The sequence below is a fragment of the Caretta caretta genome, chromosome 1 (genome assembly GCF_965140235.1).
Source record: "Caretta caretta isolate rCarCar2 chromosome 1, rCarCar1.hap1, whole genome shotgun sequence".
NCBI classification, from domain to species: Eukaryota; Metazoa; Chordata; order Testudines; family Cheloniidae; genus Caretta; species Caretta caretta.
The window spans coordinates 293,442,434-293,469,171 of NC_134206.1; the positions used below are offsets into that span (position 1 = coordinate 293,442,434).

The window sequence follows — 26,738 nt, forward strand, 5'->3', positions numbered from 1 at the left end:
CTGACACGATGAAAACAAAAAACCTCTCCAAAAACAAATAAATCAATCACCCAAACAAATGAAAATGTAACTTTCTAAGTTGACACCTTCTCATTGATTTCTTAGAGCCTGGTCCAACACTTATTGAAGTTAATGAAAAGTTTCCTTTTCACTTTGGATTGGGCACTGAGTGCATTCAGTCTTATCTATATCTATCGTTTTGACCTATGCTGCTCAGGGCAGGGACTATTTTAATTTATATGTTGTACAGAACTGAGCACCTTCTTGAGGTTTAATTAGTAGTGGTATTTGGGGCAAGTCTTCCAGTCATTAGTCAAGACTCTCATTATTGTAAGTGGGAGTTTGGCCTGAACAAAGGCTACAGAATTTGACTCTGTCATGGGGTCCACTCACTGTAGTAGCGCCTCCTGCTGGCTGTCCTGGGGATTAGCTTTGCCAGTTGGTGCACCCTCTTCAGGTGGGCCTCTCCCTTCATCCTCTCACCCTACAGACTTGCCTCACTCCAGGAACCGCAGCATCCTCTTCATGACTCGGCCCTCTGGCCAGGTCACCATCTATGTGTTACCCCTTCTGGGGTTAGTCTAAAATCCTTCTATGCAAATAGTCCCACATAGTCTTCACATAGTCCACATAGTCTTCTACTGTGCTGCTCTGATGGTGCCACTTCCCCAGTGACCTGTAGGGAAACTTGGGTCCACCTACTACTTCCAGTCCAGGGACCTTCAGCTCAGTAGTTCTGGGGTCTACCCTTTCAGTCCTTACTGCTCCTTCCTTGGACTGCTTCCTACTCTTCCTGGTTCTCCCCCTTCTCTGGGAGTACCACCTCCTTCTGCCCAGGTGAGCCTCCTTTAATCAGCTCCCTGGCTCTTCCTCCAGGTACAGCCAGGGCGGTTAATTGGCCTACCTGGCCACCTTAACCCCTTCTAATTCTTTGTGGGGTGGACACCTCTTCACAGGCCCACTGACCTCTTGTTTTAATGAACATCAAAATTTATTATCCCTCATGAAAATTATAAATATTGGTCTCTGATCCACCTCAGTCATTAGCTGTCTTTTGGGTCAATATATTTTGATATTCACCTCAAAGGATCAACTTTTGATAATGTTATTTAATAGCTTTCCTGAAGCTTCACAACATAGTAAGGATATAATGCATGAGTTTCCATATTATCCTTTATGGAATAAACTCTGTTTTTCTCTTAGTAGCCATAGTGCAGAAGGGCAAGATTAAAAGTTCGAGGAATTGCATTGCAAAGTAATTTGCTCTAGAGGATATACCAGGAAAAACCCATGCTCATGTTTTCAGCAACCCTATGAAAAGCTAATACTAATGTTTAGATCATTCAGTTCATGTTCCAGCAAAATTCCTGGTACAAGCCTTTCTGATGCAAAATATCGGGTACAATCCTCTGTATTTATTACAAAACAGTTCTTTGTATTCTTCATTTATACTATGATCAGAAGGCAAGAAAGGATACCCTGTTAGCTTAACTAACATATGCAGTGTATGCATAAAACTAAAACACAAAAAATAATATAAAACACACAAATTAGCATATGACTATCTCAAAAGGAATTTATAAGAACTTGCCTTATGAGTCTATAGTATGTTGTCTCACACTGGCTAGCAGTACTTGTTTTCTTCTTTCAGTAGTTTTCAATCATTTTAAAATTTTTGTAGGCAAGGAAGTAAAAAAGAGGCTGTTACAGATTTACTGGCCACTTTCTTTGCTCAGGATGTGATTCAGCAGTGAGAGAGCAGTTATAGTATGAGCAGAAACATTTCTGTCTAAATAGACAATACATAGGGCTATACAATAAACTATTATCTTGCTTATATCTTCCCCAGTGGCTGCTCGACTAAGGTGATACAGGTGTGCACATCTGGCGATGAAGGCCCTAAATCCAGTCCCTCCTGATGGATGCAGTATGTCTACACATGGAGCCACAGTTTCTTATAGAACTTAATGAGGCGGTGGGAGGAAGGAGCAGATGATTGTAGCCATTAACTTTTCTTTTGTGATTTCAACTTAAAAAAAAAAAAAGTCTTAGTCTTGCCAGACTTCTACAGTAGTACTGTAGTTTATAGCAGTGAGCTGGTGAGATGAGACTTCACTGTGATATTCTGTACCTTGCAACTGTGACTAGTGAAACAAAAAACATGTAAAGAATTGTAATGAGAAAGGGGTATGTTGGCAGCTTGTGAAGTAGTGAAATGAAATTCCTGTTAAATGTGCCCACCCAATACAAATGGTGTTAAGAAATCAGCTATCTATTGACAGAGCTGATGTTTGTATGTTGGGGAGCTATCTAGAAGAGTTACTGTAGCAGATTTTATCAGTTCTCTTAATTGTGCATCTGCTATATGCTACTTGAGTTCACAATTTGGGGGTCTGGTTAGATTGGTTGTTTTTGGTGGTGAAGTTGCAGCTGTGACCAGGACACGCTCGCGCTCTCGCTCTCACTTTTGTCTGGCCAGCAAATCTTGCAGCAGTTATCAATATCTTTTTGAAGCTTTGATATTAGATTATTACAATATACTCAATGTTGCGATCAATATTAAGTCTATTCAGAAGTTTAGAAAGATGTAGAATGAAGTAGTCTGCTTACTGAGCAGGGTATCTCCTTCAGAGCATATTATACAAATGCTCCATGATCTGTGTGGCTGTGTGGTTTCCAGGTTGAATTTAAGGTGTTGGTTTTGCCATAGGGTCTGGGACATGTCTACCTGAAAGACTATTTTTATTCTTATAGGATACTCATCCCATTGTAAGCAGTGGAAGCAAACAAGCTGAAGCCCCCTCTATTTAAACTGGAGAAAGCTGTTGGAAGGGCATTTTTCATCAAGGACTCCTCAATTTGTGAAATTCATTCCTTATAGTTGGTCTGAAATAGCCTGAATTTGCTGAGCTTTGGAACACTCTGTAAAGCATATATGTTATACAGGCATTCAGGAAGTGTGAAGGAGGCATGGGACTATGAAGAAGAATGTGGATTTGTTTGGTTTGTTTCTGTGGCTGGATGGTTTGATTTTTGTCATGAGACTGGACTTTTTGCATTTTCAATTGTTGATATATTTTAACTGATGTGCATATGCTTACCTTATTGGCAGTAAACTGAGTTTGTTAATCTTGTCTTCCCAATGCCACCTAAATATTACTACATCATATAACCACACCTCTTAAGGATTCCTCACTCTAGACTCAGTTACTTATATTCCACAGAAATTGGGTGTCACTTCACTTTTATTGTTGAAAAGTATTTATATTAGAAATAAAGAATCATGAAACTGAGGCTATAGGAAGTTACTTACACTAAAGAAGGAATTCCTCAGCATGTTAAGTTTCCTAAACAAATGTATTTTTTGTATCTCTGAGGCTTACAAACCCCACACGGGATAGGAAGGGGTTAAAGAGCTGCTCAGGGCCCTAGTAGCTCCACCCTGTTGTAGTAAGATGAGGCCCTGAAACATGAACCCTTAGTATTAGAGGCCTGGTATGAGGCCTGAGGCCTGAACTAAAGTAATGGTCAAGACTTTGCTAACATAAAGCAAAGTTAAGCTGTGAGGCAGAGGCAGACCCTGCTCATGGAAGTTGGCGAGAAGAAGGCAGCTATTTGCATGTATAGACATATCTAAAAGGTATCAAGAACTAATAGGATGAACATGTGACAGGATAGCACCAGAACATTCTGTTACGAACACATTCCACAGAGATAATGAGGAACAGGCTGACCCATCCTAAAGACAGGATCAAAAGGATAATATGATGGATAGAGTTGTTTGTTTGAACCAACATGTACCAGGAGAGAGGCAGCACCCTAACACGTAGAGGGGTTGTACCTCAATGCGTCAGGAGTGATGTGTAACTTGTTTGTACCTGTGTATAAGAATTCATCCTTGAGTGGATATCATTGTCTGGTCTAGGGGGCAGTGGTAAGTCCCACCGCTGACTGAGCTGGTCCATTGTCAGGGGGCACGTATTTGTAGTAAGTCCTGTAGAGTCTGCGGGAAACTATTACTGAGCTTTGATAATAAACCTGGCCGGGTGCCTTCGTACCTTATCGGAGTCTGTGGTCATTGGGGGTTCTCTTGGGGTCTGCTGTGTCAGATATCTGCAGAGCCGGGGCAGCACACAGAGGGAACACACACGCAGCCAACTGTTATCATCATTGAACAGAGCAGAGCACCGGTGACATCTGATGACACCTGTTACACACACAAAGTTTGCATGGGCTAGAGGAGGAACTTAAAAGAGAGGCAGAGTAGCTCCGTAGCTGACACAGTGAGGTGAGTCGACCTACACTCTGAGCTCCTGGGAGGAAGTGTTGCAAGAGCTCTTGCTGCCTGAAGCATGGCCAGGCCAACAAAGAAGGGACATGAAACTCTCTGAAGGTTAGAGACCGTATCTTTGTGTTCAGTGTTTGTGTTCAGTTCTTAGAGATCTTTACTTTACCTGTTGGGAAGTGGTAGGAAGTGATCCTGGGAGACAGCTGCATAGCATTCTAGGGTGCAGGATGTAGCCGCTTACCACTGGGCCCTGGTGAAGAGCGTGGGCCTAGGGTCCCCTACCAGCTGCTAAGGAGGGGCCAATTACAAAAGCCGTGGTGTGGGCAATCTAGCTGAGGGAAGGCCCTGAAGATAGAAGTCTCCAGACCATGAGCCCCTGACCTAAGGAGAAGCTTGGGGTCCTTTGCCTAACCCAGAAGGCTACCCTGTTGTTGGGCTCTTTACAGACTTGGACTCAAATGTCTGACCTGGCCAGAGGCAAATCTTTGCAGAAAGAGAGAAACCTGCCATGCTCCTGCCTGACCACTGGGCAGTGCTGGCAGTGAGTGTTCCCCTTCACAGGTCCTTATTTTGAATACTTGTTACATATTACAACCCACAGTTGGGCCTTGGCAGGTTGAAAGGTATGAATGTAACCAAGCACTACAGGTGGGACAGTGGGATTGGGATGCTTGGATTTATCTCAAGGATTGCCTGACAATATGAAAAGGTGAATAACCTGTCAGACAAGATAGGTGGTGCTAAGGTGCTCCTCTGTTTTGGATCAGATATGCTTCATGAGTCCTTGGAAAAGAGTCCTCTAGAGAAGTTCACGACTAATTAATGCATTGCACTTTTTTCATGCACTGAGATTCCCAGAGCACAGCTCTCAAAAAATAGAAAGCACTCAGTAATTTAAACCTTATGTGGCTAGTAGGAGTAGCAAACCATTAGTGTAACTTTTTGGAGCTGGTGTACCAGGCAGCCAGTATATTGAAATTATGAAAAATTAAGTGAAAAGTAATATTCAAGGCTTCCTTCCGAGTGCACACAGACTGCAGACTTGACATTTTGGCTCCATTAAGCTTTGCTCTTCAATACGTACCAGGGCATCTGAGGAGAGAAATGTAAGACCTTTTCTGTTATGTCTTCATCTACCCATGTGTAAAGTGCATTCTGGAAGATGTGGGAGGGACAGCGTCCCCAGGAAACCTCTTGGAGAAAAGGAGTGGTGAGTGCTTGGCATGTATGAGACATGTTGTCATAGCAGTTTATTCAGTTTTCTTTCTGGCTTTGACATTTAGTAAAAGCAAAACATGAATCTATATATTCATCACCCAGTTTCTTTATCTTGAATAAAACTGCCTTGGAAACATAACAAATAACCCTTTTTGGGCTGGCTAGTGCTGCCCTGGTAAAGGTGAGTACTATTCTGGTAAGTCAGCCTCACACTTTGAACACCATTGCTGGAGACAAATACCCAATATACAGCTCTGAGTATTTGGTGAGGTGGGTGAGACTTCTCAAAGATGATAATGAAAACATTAAGCATGTTTTGGTTCCCCTTTGAACACTAGACAAATTAAAAAATGTTAGGGGAATGTAGGGCTCAGTATTGATAATTTTCAGGTTTCAGAGTAGCAGCCGTGTTAGTCTGTATTCGCAAAAAGAAAAGGAGTACTTGTACTTGTGGCACCGTAGAGACTAACAAATTTATTTGAGCATTGAGTATTGATAAAGAATCTTTAACCTCCAGGTCACCAGCCTAAATCCAGGCTGGATCAGAAGTGACAAAAGCTGCACAATCTGACAGGTGTTTGATGGACTCCCAGTTCCTAGAAGAGGCATCTAGATCACCAAAACCACCATATCCACTGGCACTTCCTCTCGTAGCCCCAGCAAAGAGGACAGGATTGAATTAGGGGTGGTCCCCTTCACTTTGGAGTCTGGAGCTTTGGAAGCCCAGGGTGAGGAAGTTTAATATTGCTGTTTCCCAAGCCATAACTTGTTTTGTGTAGAGGGGACTTAATTGTGCAGGACTGTGAAATGATATTTAGGCTCCTAAATCAGTTAAGTGCTGCAACTCTGTGCTCAGCAATGCCTAACTACCTTTAAAGATCTGGCCCAGGTTCATTTGAAAAAAATAAAAAGCATCGGATTAAATGTATGCTTATGTAATCACAATAGCCAATTAAGTTTTTTTTTCTTCTCCATGCTGTGTGACTTCTTCTTTCATAATAAGAAGTAAACTGAAATGACTGACAGACTTTCACACAGAAACAAACCTCATTCTGCAGTTCTTGCTTGTGGAAAATTATCACTGACGTCAATGAAAGTTCAATGGGAGTTTAGCCTCAGGAATGACAAAAAGTGCTGTGTGTGTGTCAAAAACCTTTTTGGTATTTAATGAGGCAGAGACGTCAACCATTGCCTACTTAGATTCACTGCACAAGCTACCAAATCTGTCTGTAGAATGTGCTGAAGGAAAAAATAATCGGGCATACATTTATGCCTCAGGTTTTTAAGCTTGCTTAGCCTATCACAGTGGCTCTCAAACTGTAGGTCAGGGACCCCCAAGTGGGTTGCAACCTCTTTTCAATGAGGTCACCAGGGCTGGCATTAGACTTGCTGTGGTCTGGGGCTGAAGCCAAAGCCCAAGCCACACTGACCAGGGCCAAAGCCGAAGCCCAAGCCGCACCACCCAGGACTGAAGCCCAAGGGCTTCAGTGCTGGGTGGCGGGGCTCAGATTACAGGCGTCCTGCCTGGGGCGGAAGCCCTTGAGCTTTGGCTTTGATCCCCCCTCCTGGGGTCGTGCACTAATTTTTGTTGTCAGAAGAGGGTGGTGGAGCAATGAAGTTTGAGACCCCCTGGCCTATCATTAGCAAATAGGTATATACAGTAGTTCGCCTGGGGACCTTTACATATGTGTCTTTAAAAAATGAGATGAGGTGGGTGGGTATTGGTGGGTATTGGACCCACTTCTGTCAGTGAGAGAGAGACAAGCTTTCGAGTTACACAGAGCTCTTCTTCAGGTCTGGGAAAGATACTCGGAGTGCCAAAGCTAAATACAAAGTGGAACAGATAGTTTGGCATAAGTAGCTAACACATGTTCTAATGGACCATTCAAGCGGTCTATAAAGTTATGGGATTAAAAAGGAGGTTTAGTGGGTTACAGATTGTTGTAATAAGCCATAAATCCAGTATCTTTATTTAGGCCTTAATTTTTAATGTCTATCAAAGTTATGAATGTAAGCACCCAAGAACTCCCCTATCTGCATCAACTTCCAGGACACATCATTCAGCTTCAAGAACGGAACCCTATACACAACTCTATAAAAGAAACCCATGGTTCACCACACCTATTTTCTCAGATCCAGGAACCACCCTAAGCACACCAAGAAATCAGTTATCTACAGCCAGGCCCTCAGATACCACAGAAAATGCTCCGAGGAGAAAGTACAGGATATACACCTTAACACACTGAAAACTGCCTTCACCAAACAAGAACACTCCACCACAGAAGTAGATTGCACATGGAATGGGCCAAGCAACTACCTTGAAAGAACCTGCTTCAATACAGAAAAATCCTCCCCTACAACCGCACACTTCCAGTTGTCATCCCCTCACTGGAAACCATATGGGGCATCACTAAACAGTTATAACCCATACTTGATGGGGACCACATCCTGAAATAAATCTTTTCCAGACCCACACCTTTCTGGCCTTCAAACAAACCCCGCAACTCACCAAGCTCATCAGAAGCATCCCCACAGACCACAATCCACCAAGTCAAAGTGGCACCAGACCCTGACAGAACAACAGATGCAAAACCTGCAGGCATACCTCCACTGCTACAATGACCAATACCCCACACAACACACCTTTCAAGATCTATGGGTCCTACACATGCCCATCACAACATGTGGTGTATGTCATTCAATGCTCTAAATGCCCTAATAACAATTACAGGAGTTAACCAAGACAATCACTACAGTCAAATGAACTCTCATAGGATGTTTTTGTGTTTTATCATTTTTTCTATCACCTGTGGATGAATACTTTTCACAAAATGATCACTCTCAGTCCTCCTTCTCAAAGGAAACCTGCACAACATCTTCAAAAGATGAGTCTTGGAACTTAAATTCATAACTTTGTTGGACATTAAAGATCATGGTCTAAAAAAAAGAAACTGGATTTATTACGACACTCTGCAACCACCAAACCCTACTCCTCTTTTTTTTGTCCTACAGCTGCAGAGATGATAATGGGACACCTCACTGCACAGGATGCAAGAGGAAGAACAAGGACAGAGCAGTCCCATTGCTCAATGAGGGGAGAAAAATAACAACAGATAATGTGGAAATGTCAGAAGTGCGAAATGATTTTTGGTTTCAGTTTTCACCAGAAAAGTTTGTAGTGATTGGATGTCTAACATAGTGAATGCCAGTGAAAATGAGGTAGGATCGGAGGCTAAAATAGGGAAAGAACAAGTTAAAAATTACTTAGACAAGTTAGATGTCTTCAAATCACCAGGGCCTGATAGAATGCATCCTAGAATACTCAAGGAGCTGACTGCGGAGATATCTGAGCCATTAACAATTACCTTTGAAAAGTTATGGAAGATGGGAAAGATTCCAGAGGACTGGAAGAGGGGAAATATAATGCTCATCTATACAAGGATAACCCGGGGAATAAAGTTAGCCCAGTCATCTTAACTACAGTACCTGGAAAGATAATGGAGTAAATAATTAAGCAATCAGTTTGGAAACACCTAGAAGATAATATGGTGATAAATAACAGCATGGATTTGTCAAGAACAAATCACATCAAATCAGTCTAACAGCTTTCTTTGACAAGGTAACAAGCTTTGTGGATGTGGGGAAGCGATAGATGTGGTATATCTTGACCTCAGTAAGGTTTTTGAGATTGTCTTGCATGACTGTCTCAGAAACAAACTAGGGAAATACAACCTAGTTGCAGCTACTATAAGGTGAGTGCATAACTAGTTCTGATGAAGCGAGCTGTAGCTCACGAAAGCTTATGCTCAAATAAATTTGTTAGTCTCTAAGGTGCCACAAGTACTTTTCTTGTTACAAGAGAGTAGTTATCAGTGATTCACAGTCAACCTGGAAGGGCATGTCATGTGGGTCCTGCAGGGATCAGTCCTGGGTCTGGTTCTGTTTGATATCTTCATCAATGATTTAGATAATGGCATAGCAAGTACACTTATAAAGTTTGTGGATGATATCAAGTTAAAAGAGGTTGCATGTGCTTTGGAGGATAGGATAGGATTAAAATTCAAAATGATCTGGACAAACTGGAGAAATGGTCTCAAATAAATAGGATGAAATTCAAAAAGGACAAATGCAAAGTACTCCACTTAGGAAGAAACAATCAATTGCACACATACAAATTGGGAAATGACTGCCTAGGAAGTAGTACTGCAGAAAGGGATCTGGGGGTCATAGTTAGATCACAAGCTAAATATGAGTCAACAGTGTAACGCGGTTGCAAAAAAAGCAAACGTCATTCTGGGATATATTAGCAGGAGTATTGTAAGCAAGACACGAGAAGTAATTCTTCTGCTCTACTCCGTGCTGATTAGGTCTCAACTGGAGTATTGTGCCCAGTTCTGGGCACCACATTTCAGGAAAGTGTGGACAAATTGGAGAAAGTCCAGAGAAGAGCAACACAAATTATTAAAGGTCTAGAAAGCATGACCTATGAGGAAAGATTAAAAAAATTGGGTTTGTTTAGTTTGGAGAAGAGAAGACTGAGAGGGGACATAACAGTTTTCAAATACAGAAAAGGTTTTTCTAAGGAGAAGGGAGAAAAATTGTTCTGGTTAACTGCTTAGGATAGGACAAGAAGCAATGGGCTTAAATTCCAGCAAGGGAGGTTTAGGTTGGACATTATGAAAAACTTCCTGTTAGGGCAGTTAAGCACTGGAATAAATTGCCTGGGGAGGTTGTGGAATCTCCAACACTTGGAGATTTTTAAGAGCAGGTTAGACAAACACCTGTCAGGAATGGTCAAGATAATACCTGGTCCTGCCTTGAGAGAAGGAGACTGGACTAGATGACCTTTTGAGGTCCCTTCCAGTCCTACAATACCATGATTCTACGACTCACCTTGAATGCTTCCTTAGAACAGGCATTAGTTAATTATGCTAAACAATCTATTCCAACTTGTATTTAGCTGTGACACTCCGAACACCTTTCCCAGACCTGAAGAAGAGCTCTGCATAGCTTCGAAGCTTCTCTCTCACCAACAGAAGTTGGTCCAATGAAAGAAATTACCTTACCCTTATTACCTTATATCATTGTCTGTCTGATATCATAGGACCAACATGGTTTCTACAACATCTGTTAAGAAATGGTTGGTAGCAGTAAAGAGAGACAGTTTTTGGGTAGACCAACACATATGTGTCACTTTTGCATTTCAGGCCAGATCCAAAACCTCTTGAAGTCAATAGAAGTCTTTCCATTGTATTCAATAGACTTTATATCAGGCCCATTAGAGTCCTGTCTTATTCCTATTGAAATCAGTTTTCTTCTTGACTTCAGTGGGATTAGGAGCAGGCCCTTAATCCGTATGTATCTGCTTTATTTTATTTCATAACAGTTTCAGCATGGCAAATATTACAGTAAATAATGTACATTGTCATAATGGATTTCTTTAAATATCTATTGCTTTGAAGCAGAGTCTAATGCATCAGAAATGCTGTGCTGTCAGAAACATTTGGTGGAATAGAATCCACTAGAATGACTATCCTGAAAATATTTACTGATAGTTGGAATTTATTAAGCTGTCTGTTGAATTATAAAACCTGACAAAGGGTGTTTTTCCCCCCACTAATTGACTTTTTCAGTGAGTGTATTAATTTTAAAACCATTTATATGAATTAGGAAAAAACATTGTACAAGAACAAAATTGTGGATTGCTACTTAATTGTTCCACCTCACTAATGTTCTCATATACCTCCTTGTACCTATGTGGTTTCCTTTCAGTGAGAGTTTAATTCTGCGTATAATACATGAGATCCTTTATTTTTGTCATTAATCTTATAAATATGATGCTCAAGTGAAGCGATTTCTGATTTGTCACTATACCAGTCTTTTAAAAGTGGGATTTGACCAATTCCATTTTAAAAGGATCTATCTCTTTTGCACAACCCACAGCAAATACTAGGTCACTTAAAGATTTTGTAGTTCCTTGTATAAATGAAAAATTAGATTACAAATATAGTTCTGATCCCTCTGATAATTTGTGATTGGCATTGGAAGGATTAGATTTTTATTGGTAAATGTCAAATATCACTACATGGAAAAACCAACAGAAAATATTTCCACTGATAACTGAAATTTACAGATAACATTTTTTGTAATTTGCCTAACTGGGAACTTGTTAGAATTTAATTTAAGAATATTTACTTTGTATATTTTGACATGTCCTGTTCAGATTAAAAAAGTTAAAGCTTTATAGCCTTTAAAATACAATCTGTCAACATCCGCTGTCATTAAGGAATTAGTCTGCCTTCCCCCATTGCCTGGCAGCCTCCGCTCCAAACTTTCTGCAACTGCGAAAACTTAAATATATAAAAATAGGAAAAAATGCTTAAAATTGATGATATCCCTTGAAATTATAAAAATAAAAATTGAATAGTACCAAACACACTTCCGATTCATACTATGGCTTTAATATTTTACCACAAATGTCTTTTCTTAGGATAATAACAGCTGTGTGTGTGTATTATATTATTACTGATCCTCACGGCACAAGTAAATTGCCTTGTCTGGTATACCACATGCGAACAAGTGTTCAGAGGAGTGCCATAAATTCTTGCATGATTTTAAAGTAGTAGTATTTGTTTTATAGCAGCCAGAAGTCTGATAGACACTTTACAGAACAAGAAAAAAACAAGGTCCAAGAGGCAGCCTAATATTACACACGACAGTCAGAGGGTGAAAAAGAGTAGGAATGGGAAGAAGGCAAGATGTAGAACAAACATTAGAATAATGAAAGTGCCATTTGGAGTGACAGACTCAGCCTCTGGGCCCATACTCCCAAGGGACTACAACTGTAACGGCTACAAGAGCTCTCTGACTCTGTTTCCCAGTATGCTTGGAGTCAGGGGTAGAGACAAAATGGATTAGAAACTCCTGTTCAGACCAATAGGCTACTGCATTGGGGTAATTTGGGCAAGCAGTTTCGGGCCAATGCTGAGCCGGGGCGGGGAGGGGTCAGCCTGACTCAGAGACAAGTTGTGGTTTCAGATTGGGGATGGGGAGCGGAGAGACAAGCAAGGCAGCGCAGGAAGTCTCCGATTAACTCTCCCTCCCCACAAAGGGAGACTCTGAACTGCTGAGGGATCTAGCACATGAGGCACGCACCTCCAGAGTCTAGAGAGGCAGAAATCTGAGCTAGTACTGAGACTGCCCTGCAGCCTCAAGCTGGGGAGCCAGCTGAGCCTGGTAGGAGCCAGGAAAGGATCCTGCACCACCCATGAGTGGAGTCTTTTTTGTTTAAGCTGGCCAGTGTTCACAGCACTGGAGCACTCGCCTCGGGACTCATCCTCACCATCCCATCTACTGGGAAGGGGCCAGGGAGGAGGTGGGGGCTGGGATAAGTTGTGGATGTTGGTAGGTGGGGAACTGGTTGGTTTGGTAATGGTTAATATTTGCTAGTGAACCCTATCCCTGTCCTTCATCAGATCCAATTTTCCTGCTCCCACTAGTGTCCCCTTTTATGGTGTTGTTTTGGGTGTGTCACTTCTGCTGCTGTGGTTGTGTTCCTGTACTTTGTTCTTAGGATATGTCTACACAGCAATTAAACACCCACAGCTGTTAGATTACAAATATACAAAAAGCTCCAGTTGTGGGGTATAAATTTACAGTGTAGACGCTCCAGCTCAGGCTGGAGCCCAAGCTTTGGAAGCTCCCCCCTCATGAGATCTCAGAGCCCAGGCTGCAGCCTGAGCCCGAATGTCTACACCGCAGTTAAACTACCCCTTAGCCTGAGCCCCGTGAGCCCAAGTCAGCTGACACAGTCAAGCTGCGGGTGTTAGTTGCACTGGAGATGTACCCTAACATACTGGTTAGGGTTAGTAGCATTATTCACTTTCGCAAGGGACAACACCCCATGTGTCTCTGGTACAGTGGGGAGTCACCTTGGGTGGAAGCACCAGTGGTTGCCTCCCCACCTGCCCCTGGTTCCAACCTATATGAGGAGAAGGGGAGAAGTCACTTCAGTTAACAAGCACCAGGGAGGAGGCTTGAGCCATGCTTCAGGGAAGGTGCTCCAATAAGATCAGGCAAAAATTAGTCTGTCATGTATGTATATGAGGGAGGAAGAATGCTTTGTGGCTAAAGCACTGGGTTGGGACTCAGGAGACCTGGGTTTGATTCCTGCCTCTACCATAGAATACTTGTGTGGCTTTTGACAGTTTTCTAAATCTCCCTGTTCCTCAGTTCCCCATCAATGCAATGAGATTAGTATTTCCCTCCCTCACAAGGGTGTTATGAGGATAAATTTAATAATTACAGTGTCGTGCTGAGATACGATAATGAAGGGCATTCTAATCTAAGGTGCCTGTTGGAGGATCTGTTGAGAATAGTTACTTTATATTTTTGTTAACCTTTTAAATACCTGTGAGCTCATGCCCAACTGCCATGTTTTTTTTTTCTACTCACTATTTTAAAGTGTAATTTTTAGACTAGTTAACAGATTTTGTTTTATAATCCAAGTCCAATATGTTTTACCATTATTTCTGCTCATACAATTCATTCCCAATCCCATCTCTACTGGAGTAAGTGAAATGTTTGGGAAGGATAGGATAAGACAGTCCAAATACAATTGCATAAAATCTTGAGACTAGATGATACAAGAATACAAATTTTACTATCCGGACACCTGAAGGAGGTGGCTTGGGCAATGTAGGCAAATAAAAATGCAAATATATTGAAAACACATGAAATCTCTGTGGATTGCTTTATAAATTAAAACACCTTTACATCATTGCAAAATTAGCTGCTAAAGCCTCCAGTTATAAATCCTGAAGAGGAAAAAATATCCATTCCACCTAATGAAGTATCTCTTTTGGTTTTAGCGCTGCTCCAGTTGGAAGAGTGACGGGTTACCTCTGGTTTAACACTGCTTATTTCGTACCTTTGCCCTCACACGGTCTACATCTTGTAGGGTACAGCTGTAACTTTAAGGCGGGCAGGGCAAGATTCCCTTCTAGAGCCTTCATAAGGTGCATGGCATAGGTCATTCTGGAGGGGGGCTAGCCTTTTTCTATACATCTTATTCTTTACAAATATCATAGGAAATTCCATTAAAAGAATTGAAAACTTTCAGAATGAAGGATTAAACATACAGAGGACAAGAAATGGCAAAAGTTGAGGCTCTAATCATTTGATCATATATATATTTCTCAACTTTAATATAGCATTACACAATTTTTCTATTACCTGGTAAGGTGCATCTTATAAGGCATGCAATGAGTGTCATGCGTCATTCCATGGGCATCTTAATAATGCAGCCTGTAAACACACATGACGAAGGAAGCACATCTGCTGTGTAAATTTCCATGTGTCTGGGCATTTAAAAAGGCTTTGATATTTTTATGTATGGTGAACTGTGTGATTATGCCTTATAGACACAGTACTAAGTCGGATAGTGCTCACTGCACTATACCAGTAGGAACATTAGAAAGCATTGAGACTCAGGAGAGAACAGTGTCTGTAATCGTGGCTGTGCCTTGTGCATTTGGTGGAGCACAGCAGGGTCATTTCAGTTTAGGGCTCTCAGACGACACTTGTTGGTGGCCGCCTTCCTCTGGCACTGCCCCTCCACTCTGCTTATTATTCCGAGTTAGTTGTATTTCTAAACCTCCTACTCCCAAGTCCTCAGTGCCTCACAGTCTCCTCTGTTCATACATGCACCCAGTCTCAGGCATGTGCATGTGCACACTTACACGGAGCCACGCACCCAGCATTTTACTTTTCCCCCCAAATTCTTCCAGTGAAGAAAGAAGTATGACTGAATGAGTGAGAGAGAGTTTCCCCCCACTTTCAGTTATTAACCTTTTTTCCACTGGAAAAAAGAAAAGGGCGGGGGATGGGGGGAATTTAGTGGTAAAATCAGAGATGGTGGGATTTTTTAAATTAGAAAATTAGGTTTTGACAAAACATTTTTTGTCAACAAAAAGTTGAAATTTTCACAGAAAACAGACATTTTTTGTGAAAAATGAACACCCCAAAAGTTCCTGATTTTTTGGGCAAAACACAGAAATTTCTATTTGGAAATGCTGCCACGGTGCCTTATGGGAGTTGTTGTTCAGGTACGTCATGCCCCAAACTCCCATGAGGCACTGTGGCAGCATTTCCCAATCAAAATGTTTGGTTTTTAGTAAAATATATATTTAATTATTCCGCTCCCCCCTCCCTCTGAAAAGTCTAAATTTTCTGGATCATGGCTGTGGGGAACCCATTTTCTAATCTGCTCAGTCCCCCCCCCCCAAAAAAAACAACAACAAAAAAACAAAAAACCTTTACTTTCCATAGTTTTTTCAGAAAATATTAGTTTCTTCTGAGGTCCCATTTCTTTGACTATCCGGCATCCACACTGTGCCCAAACACCCGTCTCAGCTGCTGTAAATCTCCATGGCTCCATGCCTTCACTAATTGCAGATCTGTGTGAATAATCAACCTCTCATCCATGCACACAGTCTCACCCAGCCCCTCTGGCACTCATCCTTCACTCACTGGACAGATTTCTGTCTCTAGGGTCTGGGATTTTTTTCGTCATCTCATCACACGCTGCGGCAGTGCAGCAGCAGCAGAATCAGCAGGGAATCTTTCCTTGCTGTGTGTGGGTGGCTGGCTAGGCAGGTTTCCTCCTACCGCCCCCCCCATCCAACCCCCTCCCCCCCAAATCATGTCATCATCTACTGCAGGAGCTGGGACTTTAAGATAAACACAGAATAGTGTGAGACTTGCAATTAAAAAAATCACTAGATAAAATTACAGTACTGTGATGGTGACTCTGTTTATGGGTCAGTGTGTTGATCTGCTCACACTCCTGGTTAAGGTGTGCGAAGATGAAGCAGAGAAGCACTCTTTGCCATGCAGTGGGGCCCAATTTGAGGCCCCCTAGCACTGTAGATACGAAAACCTTCCAGAACCTTTCCCCCTGGTAGTTGAAGGGAACGATCTTTGCATGCTGTCCCCCTCTGATGGAACTGTTCAAGAGCCAGCCACAGCATGGCCCGTTGTAATTAGCAATTAGTTCCTGTATATAATCCTAACACAATCTAGTTCTGTAGTTTGTATTTCTATTTGATTTTCACCGACCCAACAGCTCAAACCAGACTTTTAATCACCCTTAGCTGACATTTTGTGTTCAGTTTCTTAGTGGATGTAAAGCGCTCACCTTAATAAGCTCTTCTCCACTAAAATAAATAGGTTTGATACTTGAAAGCAATTTCATGAAAAACTTATGAAAATAACTGGGAAATGTCTGCACTCCTTTGACTTCTGCTTATAGTTGCAGCTGAATTCCCTGGAGGGAGAACTAGACAGCTTGACTTGCTAATCTTCTGGGAACACTGTTAGGCAGATAAAGGTGAGACATGGGGGATGAGTTCCCTAAAGGAATTTGGTGTTCTCTATGAACTTGTGAGAAACCTCTTTGGAATACATACACACAAGACCTCATACTGTCACAGCTGACATGATAAAACCAGCATTAACTGCTCTCCAAAGAATGACAAGGGTTGAGGGTGTTCTCAGAGGAATAGCACTGTTTTCAATGAGCTCACCAGCAGGCATCCATCAAGGTTATGTAAGTAGTGCATTACTTCAAGCGTAATTGTTATATTTGAATGAGAGTCTCTTTGAAGTATCCCCGGAATTCAGTGTTGCAGATTTAAAGTATGCAGAATTCAAGTGTAGAGATGGATTTTCCTCATTTCAATGCATATTCCTTAAGGAATTTTCCCCCCGTTTTTTAAATTTAGATTTTTTTTTCTATCCCCAAATATTGCTCACCAATCTGGCTGGGTAGGGTAGGGCTGGGAAAACTGCAAGGGTTCATCTATACATGGAGTTATTCTGGATCAGCTATTCCTGAATAACATCATGTGTGGACAGACTTATTCTAGAATAAGAGTGCCTTATTTCTGTTTAGGTTAACTCGCGTGTCTGAGCGTCCCACAAGTTTTTAAAGGTATGCATCTGCACAACACTTCTGTGAGGGATTGTCCTATATTATAGATGGGGAAACTGCGAAAGAAAGAGACTAAATGACTTTTCCAAACTCACACAGAAAGCCTATGGCAGAGCAGGGAATTTAATACAGAACTCATAAATTCTAGGCTAGTGCCCAAACCCCTGGGCCAAGCTTCCTCTCTGTTTGATATGGCTTTTTGTTCCGGATGCAATGCAGAACACAATGGCATAGGCGTTGTAAACCAGGACTGTGATGGACTGGCGTTACTTTGTACTTTGTGGGGAAGTTTGCATAATACTGGAATCAGACTATTCCTATCAACCCCTCATGTTCATGAGGCTCCAAATCTTCCTGTTTTTTTTAAACCAGTTGAACCAAGCACCAACTCTCCAAAATACAAATAAGAAAATGTTTCTTTTATTAACCTATAAACAAGTACCTTTTCAAAATGTCTGTATGAAGGACATGTTGTTTGAAAAGGGACCATTTTCAAGAAGGCAATGCAGAAGATAGAGGTGATTAAAAGTGGCAATGCTCCTTCTTAGAGAATGAAGTTACAATACTGAGCAGCACTCAAGATAGATTGAGTGAGAATTCTTTCAAAGGCTCAGGTTGGATTTATGTTAGGGGTAGTAATTGCTAGGGGGCATGGCAAAGACACAATGTCCTTGAAAAGATAATTTCACTGCAAGGATGGAGAGAATGTGAAAAGATGTGTGAAAGAGAGATAAGGATACATGCAGTAGTACTCTGCATTAAAACATTGCATCTATTACATTATTTCACCGTCAAGTAAGAGCTTCAATTATTTAATACATATTTAAAAGCAACATATTGCTCTTCATTCTTTCTGAAACAATCACCAAACAAAATGGTAACTGATTATACACATCTGCAGTGACAGATGACAGAAGCAGTGCAGATGTAGCGAAGGCCCACTGCTTTCACCAAGAGACCAAGCCAATTGTTCTGTGGGCTGGCTATTTCATCTCAAAGAGGGAACCACATCAGAATAAAAACATTTACCATTTCTACAATACTTTAAATTTTCTAAGTGTTGTACAAAACATTAACTGACCCTTCCAATTAACCTACAATCAATTCTGTTGTAACACCTTTCTGTGGTAAGTTGTGTAAGTAAGCTCCCTGTGCACCCCATTTTTGGGTACCCCAGTTTGTGCATCCCTCCGTTCAGGGTATTTAGTGGCCAACATAACACTGAACAGTCATAATCCCTGCTATTGAGCATTTACTGGATATGCAATATGCAAATATTAGTTCTTTTAAAAAAGAAAGTAGTTCCTTTAAATGGAGGATCCTTTTCTTTGTATGTAACAGGAAGCAAATATGACATGACATATATCTAGTTTGTACTGGTTGCACTTCCAAACAGCTAGGGGGCTAACAAGGGTAGGGACGAGTGCCAAAGTTTGCTCTGATGTACTTTCATTGCCTGTACAATTTGTTCAATCCCCGTGTGTGATATTTAAAAGGGTATATGCTATTGGAAAATAGCAGGGACATTGCCTTGTCTATAGCATGGATCTGCTATGCTGTCTGATTTGCATATCCCACAGACAGAAGAGTCTTCATGATCAATAGGTGCAGTGTTCTACCCCTAGTATGATTCCAGTCACACACATATTTTCCCACTGTGCAATTGTGAATGAAACAATGAAAGGGGAGGTTTGTCAAAATACCTGTAATTTATACATGTTGGTGCTTACAGCAGAGGAAAGGAGTCAGTGTTTATAAGGCTCAGTAGTGTTTTTTGGCATTGAGCTAAGAATGCGTGATTGGAATGGGGGCACAGTGGCAGTGGAGAAGGGACAAAGGTCAACAGTTCAGGTCTGTCAGATGTTGGCTAATTTTTGCCCTCAAAGAATCCTGCTCTTTTACGAACCCTCTATCTTTTTGGGGTTAGCTGCTCCTTGAAATGGTGGATGGGGCCTTCGATCTGTGTTCCCCTGTGGTTTGATTGTACCATTCCCTCTGATGATTGTCAAAGCATAAGCTCTCCTGCAGCTGAAAAGAATGCTCCTGCTACTCTTTTAAGGATAACAAGTATGTGAGGACCAGTTTATTTTGCCAGTTTGAAGAAAAAAGATTCACCAAAAAAGAGAGAAAATTATAAATTATTTAAAATGCTCGGTATTTCATTTTCATTACTGTTTTTGAACTCAAAGTGAATGTAGCTCTCCAGGGAGCCACACATTCAAATACAGATTTCTCCAGAGAACTGTGCTCAGTGTATGTGTGGCAGTCTGCAACTGAAGTTAACAAGTGCGAGATTTAACTTGCTGGTTGCCACTCCCACTTCTTTGTTTCCCCAATCAGATTTCCTTTTTAGCTCTGGCTTTCAGTAGGATGTTAGGAAAGTTCTTATCAAAAGAGCATCTAAAGTCTGTAATCATATGACTACATATATTTATGAAAATAGTGTGTGTGGGGAGAAGCCTTAAATGGGTTTGCAGTTTCTTTGGGTTGTGCTAGAAAATATTTTTCTGTCTGTGTGCTGGTTGCCAAGGTAACTCACAAGATGCACATGCTAGAATTTTTACTGAGGAGAAAAAGAAACCAGTTAAGGTTATCAGGATGACTCTACTTTGCAAGTTCAAGGCTTATCTGGTGAATAAACCTGAACCATTAATTTACAATGATGTCCATCTTTCAAGACAGAGGCTAGGAATTTAGCTTGATTTTAGGTAAATAATAACCTTGTCTTTATCAGGTCAATACAACTTTAATTTGTGATTCTTGGATATATTTAAGCATTGTTTGTGTAATCACTGTGTAATTTCCTTTTTTATTTTTGTACATAGCCCTTTACTAGTGCACAATGCATATGACACTTTACCTTGTAAATACATTTGGGCTTTTCATGTGTTTTGACCGAAGTGTGGAGACTGATTTATTTTCAGATAACTAGGGGTGCCAACTTTCTAATCGCACAAAATCGAACACCCTAGCCCCTACACAGAGGCCTCGCCCCCTTCCCAGCCCCATCCTTGAGGGCCCGTCCCCACTCACTACATTCCCCCTCCCTTGGTGGCTCGCTCTCCCCAACCCTCGCTCACTTTCACTGGACTGGGGCAGAGGGATGGGATGCGGGAGGGGCGAGGGCTCTAACTGGGGGTGTGGGCTTGGGGGGGGCAGAAATGAAGGGTTCAAGGTGCGAGAGGGGGCTCCGGGCTGGGACAGGGAGTTGGGGTGCAGGAGGGGGTGAGGGATCTGGCTGGGGGTGTGGCTGGGGTTTGGGGTGCAGGAGGGGGCTCCAGGCTAGGGGGTGGGGCTGAGGGATTTGGAATGTGGGAGGGGGCTGCGGGTTGAGGCAGGGGGTTGAGGTATGGGAGGGGGTATGGGCTCTGGGCTGGGGGTGTGGGCTCTGGGCTCTGGGGTGGGGCTGGGGATGAGGGGCTTGGGATGCAGGAGGGGGCTTCATTCTGGGGGGTGGGGCTGAGGGATTCAGAGTGCAGGAGGGGGCTGCAGGTTGAGGCAGAAGTTGGGGTGCAGGAGGCAGTGAGGGCAGGAGGCAGTGAGGAGGATGTGGGAGGTGCCTCTGGGCTAGGGTAGGGGGTTGGGGTGCAGGGGGACTGAGGGCTCTGGGCTGGGGGTGCAGGCTTGGGGCTGGGGTGCAGGAGGGGACTCTGGGTTTTGTGGGGGCTCAGGGCTAGGGCAGGGGATTGGGGCACGGGGGTGGGGAGCGGGCTTATTTCCGGCAGCTCCTGGTCAGTGGCACAATGGGGGCACTAAGGCAGGCTTCCTGCCTGTCCTGGGACTGTGCTGCACCCTGGAAGTGGCCAGCAGCAGTCCAGCTCCTATGTGGAAGTACGCAGGTGGCTCTGCGTGCTGCTATCACCTGCAGGCACCACCCCCTCAGCTCCCATTGACCAGTTCCCAGTCAAGGGGAGTGTGTAGTCAGTGCTAGGGGCGGCGGCAGCATGCAGAGCCCTGTGGCCCACCCTGCTTAGGAGTCAGACCTGCTGCTGGCCTCTTCGGGGCGCAGCATGGTGCCAGGACAGGTAGGGACTAGCTTGTCTTAGCCCAGCATCACTGACGACTGGACTTTTAATGGCCTGGTTGGCGGTGCTGACTGGAGCCACCAGGGTCCCTTTTTGACCGGGTGTTCCGGTCGAAACCCAGATACTTGGTCACCCTACAGATAACACTAATGATATTCAGAAAGGGCGACTAGCATTTTTATCATTCTTATCCTTAGGACATTTAAATACTTAAAGATAAAAGTAATTTGGTAGCAGCAAAAGTCTAATCCATAAAATTGAAAAGATCCACAAAATATTTAACTGTCTGGCCAGCTGGTCAGTTAGAATCAGAGTCACAGTATGTTTTCATTATTGTTTCCCTGCATGAATAGGCATATGATTTCAGGGTGTGTACTGCATTGTCAGAATCTTTACCGGCTACTCAGGTTTAATTGCTAATCATAACATGATAGAATGTTGAGTTCTATTCTGTCTTGTGTACCCTATGTGAGGAAAATCCTTTGAATCTGCAGCCTTTAAAGAGTGGTTCAAAATTGCCCCACTACAGGGCATGATTTGGGCCTATGAGTCTATTCGTGTTACTGTATGTAAAAGGCGTTTAGGTAATGAGCTGGCTGTAACAATGCATATAATATGTCTGCTCACAGTTTCATATACATCTTGAATGCTGAGGAGTAGAGGATGTTCCTCTACAATGAAATTAAAATACAAAGGACCAATGAAAAAGGACTAAGAACTCCAAAATGATCTGATTACTTGGTTTACTAAGAATCTTCCCTTTAATGTTTTTTTAAAATTTTTTTCATTCAGTTGAAAAATAATATGTAGAAATATTTTAATTAGAGGGTTATTCTGGGTACCATTGCTTCTCTGTATAGGTACATTTCATATGTAAAACTCAGATCTATACATGAAGAATCTAAATATTTAATCTATGTATTCATTAGTAGAATAGAATTTGTGTGTTTAAAAATAAAAATTTTATAAATATTGTGGCTAAAAAGTTAAGATTGAGCCTTTTGCCATTCGTCGAACCTTAAAACCTGTTTGGATAATGTATGTGTAGGTGTTAATAACACTTTCTTTACTTTCATATTTAATATGCTAATATAAAAGTATTTTTAAAATATAGGGCCAGATTCTCAACTAGTATAAATTGGTGCAGGCCATGGAATTACACTGATTTATATAAGATGGGGATCTGGCCCATGTTTTCTTTTGTTGTTTGCCTATAACACATAAAAAAGCAATAATTAAATCACAGATAAAGTGTACATGACATGAGATTTATTCTAATAAGCATTAAGTGATAAAAGGCAGTGCCATTCGTGTTATTGTATGTTTAAGGGTGTTATTGCACATGGACCAACTAAATAAAATTCATTGCTGGGAACATATTAATCTAAAATGTAATATATCCTGCAGTGTTTGGGCCATGGCAGAAGGGGGAAAACTATAGCTTGGGGACCTCACTGGTTGTAAGTTATATGCTTTTACAATTTTGATTTGGGTGTCAATAAACTCAATAAACTCTCTTGTTGAAACTGTTATGGTACTACCAATAATTTGTCTGTGTTTCTGGATATTAGTTTTTGGAAAAAATAATGTAGGAACTTTCAAATGCCTAGGTTATGATTGACTCTACCTTGAAGGAAAAAAAAGACATTAACCTTGAAATTTTCAAAGTGTCTTTTCTCTGTCTTGTTTTGCTCCTATTCAAGCTTTCTGTAGTAAATATCAACTGTAGGCTAAATGCTCATGTGTACTTGGCAAGATTAACATATTTCAGCTACTATTTACAAAGTCAGAATAAACTGTGTTTTTCCTGTTTAATGAAGTTGCTGGAAATCCTGATCTATAGCTTTATTTAAGAAAAAAGCTTATTTCCAGTGCTACTTAACTTCAAGAATTTGCTACCAACTCACCATTCACTATCAAAGTTCAGTTTATTAACTTTGCATATCATAATACTTACGATGACCAGTTCACTTACAGCTTTGTCCACACCACAGAAAGTTATATTTAAAGTTGTGAAGAATCAAGTTAGCTGATTCAATACTGACAATGAATTTGTAGTCACCATAGTCCAAACCAAACCATATTCAGGATTGTACCAGCAGCTGATCATGATTATACCGTCACATGACACAATATTGAGGACAATTTGTCATTCAAAAGACGGAAGCCTTCCTACAGGATGTAGGTTAAAATGTTTTGCTTGTGAGTGATGTAGTTCACATATGAACTACATCACTCACAAGCAAAACATTTTAACCTACATCCTGTAGGAAGGCTTCCGTCTTTTGAATGCTGAGATTTTCATATATTCACATGACTCCAGGAGCAGGGGCTCTATGAAACACACCAAATTTTGAGAGACTCCTGGTTTAAAAAAAAAATAATTGTAAGAGCTGTCAATGCTGCATAGACCATGTGAGATCAGAGAGAGCACAAAATAACTGCAGCTTTTGTCAAGGCTTGTTTTCACTACAAAGTGTCAGAATCAAATGAGCTCACACAATACTTACTGTGACCAGTGTTAAACAGAACAAATTGTCCTCAATATTGTGTCATGTGACGGTATAATCATGATCAGCTGCTGGTACAATCCTGAATATGGTTTGGTTTGGACTATGGTGACTACAAATTCATTGTCAGTATTGAATCAGCTAACTTGATTCTTCACAACTTTAAATATAACTTTCTGTGGTGTGGACAAGACCTCAGAAGACCAAGAGGAACAAGATGGGACTTTGTATTTAAATGAATGAGTTTGAGTGAGTTGGGGGATGGGTGTTTTGGGCTGGGTGCTGGTTTGGGTGGTCTGGAAGAACAAGCATGGGATGAGAGTTGGGAATTCCTGTAGTCCCAGTTCTCCAACTGATTTGCTGCGTGGCCTTGGGCAGAATCACTTAACCACTCTAGGCTGTAGTGTTCCAATCTGTGAGAAAATACTTCCTTGCAGGGATATTGTGAGGATTAATTGATTGATTTAGTTACCATCTGTACAACACCTTGAAGATAATAGGGCCAAACTAAACTCTCAGTTATCTCTGTGTAAATCCAGAGTAACTTTATTTACTGTAAGGAGGGTATTCTGGATTTACACAGGTGTTGCTGAGAATAGAATTTGTCTTATAAAGTGCTATATACATTCTATTATTCATTGTTTTGTATTTTTTTCCCTGAAGTGGTTTGGTTACCTCTGCTCATATAGGTAGGGGCATTAACTTGATGGTATAAGTTTAATCACTTATAAATGGAATAACACAGGGTGGCATAATGTGGGTTGTTAGATAACAGCATTATTTGTGTGGTTGAGGCACTCAGTGTATGCCCCGGTCTCGTATTACATGTGATAATGCATAGTAATGTATAAGGACTTATACATTACTATGCATTATCACATGTAATATCATCTTAATTTTAATCCAGGTAATATATTTGTAGGGGAAAAGGAAACAAAAAAGTTAGTGTTTTAGTTAATCAGCTGGCAGTAAAATTCTGTCTTGATGTAATTCAGAAGTTTTGAGAATGAGATTAAAACGTATCTCCAGTGGGGAACACATGAGTTTGGCATTTGGCAACTGGCATGCCAAAGGGGTAAGGGCTTATCAGATGGGAAAGTTCTGCATGTCCTGATGAAAGCTAAAATGCTGAAGTGGGTGACTTGGTTTCTTTTTCTTTTTCTTTCACTGTATCTGAAATAAAGAAGATTAAAAAAAGGTAATGTGAGTTAGTGTGAGGGGAAAGATGTCATTAATTTTCTCAGTGGTATGCAGATAGTATTTTACAGTAATACTAATGGAATACTGATGGAATGTTGATTTGACCTGCCATCAAGCAATGTGATTTGCATGCAATTTACATATTTTTGCATATTAGTTATGTTAATCACTAGAATTATATAATGCTAGAGTGTTTGGTTAAAAAAAAGCAACTGTAGTAGAGCTTGTTAGCTTGCTCTCACAGTTCCTAACAGAGATCTCCTTTTCAAAGTTTCTTACTTTTCTACCATTTTCTGAAACACTTCATATGAAGTTTTATTATTTTATTTATTAATTTTTTGTTGATAGCAAATGTTATAATGTTACAAAATAGTGTCAGTAATAGTCCATTGTGTTCTTATAATCATAACTTTATGGAAAATTCATCTGGTGAGATGAAATTATCCATGCTTTGTCTGTAGTCAAAGATGTTCATTTTAAAAAGGTTAAGCAAAGTCCCTTTGAATACAATTTCCCTATTGTAATATATATATATTTATTATATATATAAAATACCACTTTTTCCTCTCCCCCCACAACACATTGTAAAAGTTGTAATTTGGCATGAAAGTAAATGGCTGGATATGAATAGTTGAGAATGAATTTAAAAAGTCTATTATGAATGTGTAGTAGAAAATGTTAGTAAACCTGCTGACTTGAGTTGGGAGCTGGCATAACATAGAGTGCAGGACTTCCAGGATAAAGAATATGTCTGATGGGGGAGCTTCTAGCAATGTAAAGTGCCATAACTTCCACCCAGACAGGTAAATCCATGGAAGTTGCGGGAGGCAAGTTTGTTTGCTGATTTTGGATAGTATCTGCTGCTCATGAGACGCTGGAGGTTGCTATGCAGCCAAATTCTGTCCTATAATCCATATACACAACTCCCTCAGAAGGCTACTAAGGCTTAAAGTTAAGTGTGAGCATAAGTGTTTGTATCATCGGGGCTTCTGTTACTAGATATTACAGTGATAAGTGTTTTACAACAGTATTCGACAGAAGGAACTGACCTTTGTATTTCCCTTGATAGCAAAACACAGATCTGAGAAGGGTGACATGCAAGGCTGTTTCGATATGCTGTGCCTACTGCTAGTCTGTTTCAGAGTGCAAAAAGTGATAACTGCATATTTTTAAATGTGATGACCTGTGCACGCAGGGGGTACATGTACCACTCTCAATGCTTTTGTGTCTCTGAAGTACTCATATTATTACCTGCTAAAAATCACTAGTTTTTATTAAAAAGAAAAATACTTCTATTTTTTTAAAGGCAGAAATAAGCGGAGTAATGAGGTGATATGAGCTAATGTCAATCTTTTTCAGTTAAGACTATACACTAGACATGGAAGGAGAGTTGAGTAGAGCAATAAACTTTCCTTCAGTCTGCAATAGACTAATGAATCCTGGCTTTTTCTCCACTTGGTCAGAGGTTTATTTGAAGTTCATGCTGCACAGATGGGAAATAGTTT

The 26,738-nt window shown here is 41.1% G+C and overlaps 1 protein-coding gene across 3 annotated transcripts in view; it reads left to right on the forward strand.

The window, feature by feature from the left end:
* The window catches only part of TAFA2 (TAFA chemokine like family member 2), a 298,856-nt gene that overhangs the window by 90,924 nt on the left and 181,194 nt on the right, over positions 1-26,738 (forward strand). The gene's annotated exons all lie outside the window — the stretch shown is intronic.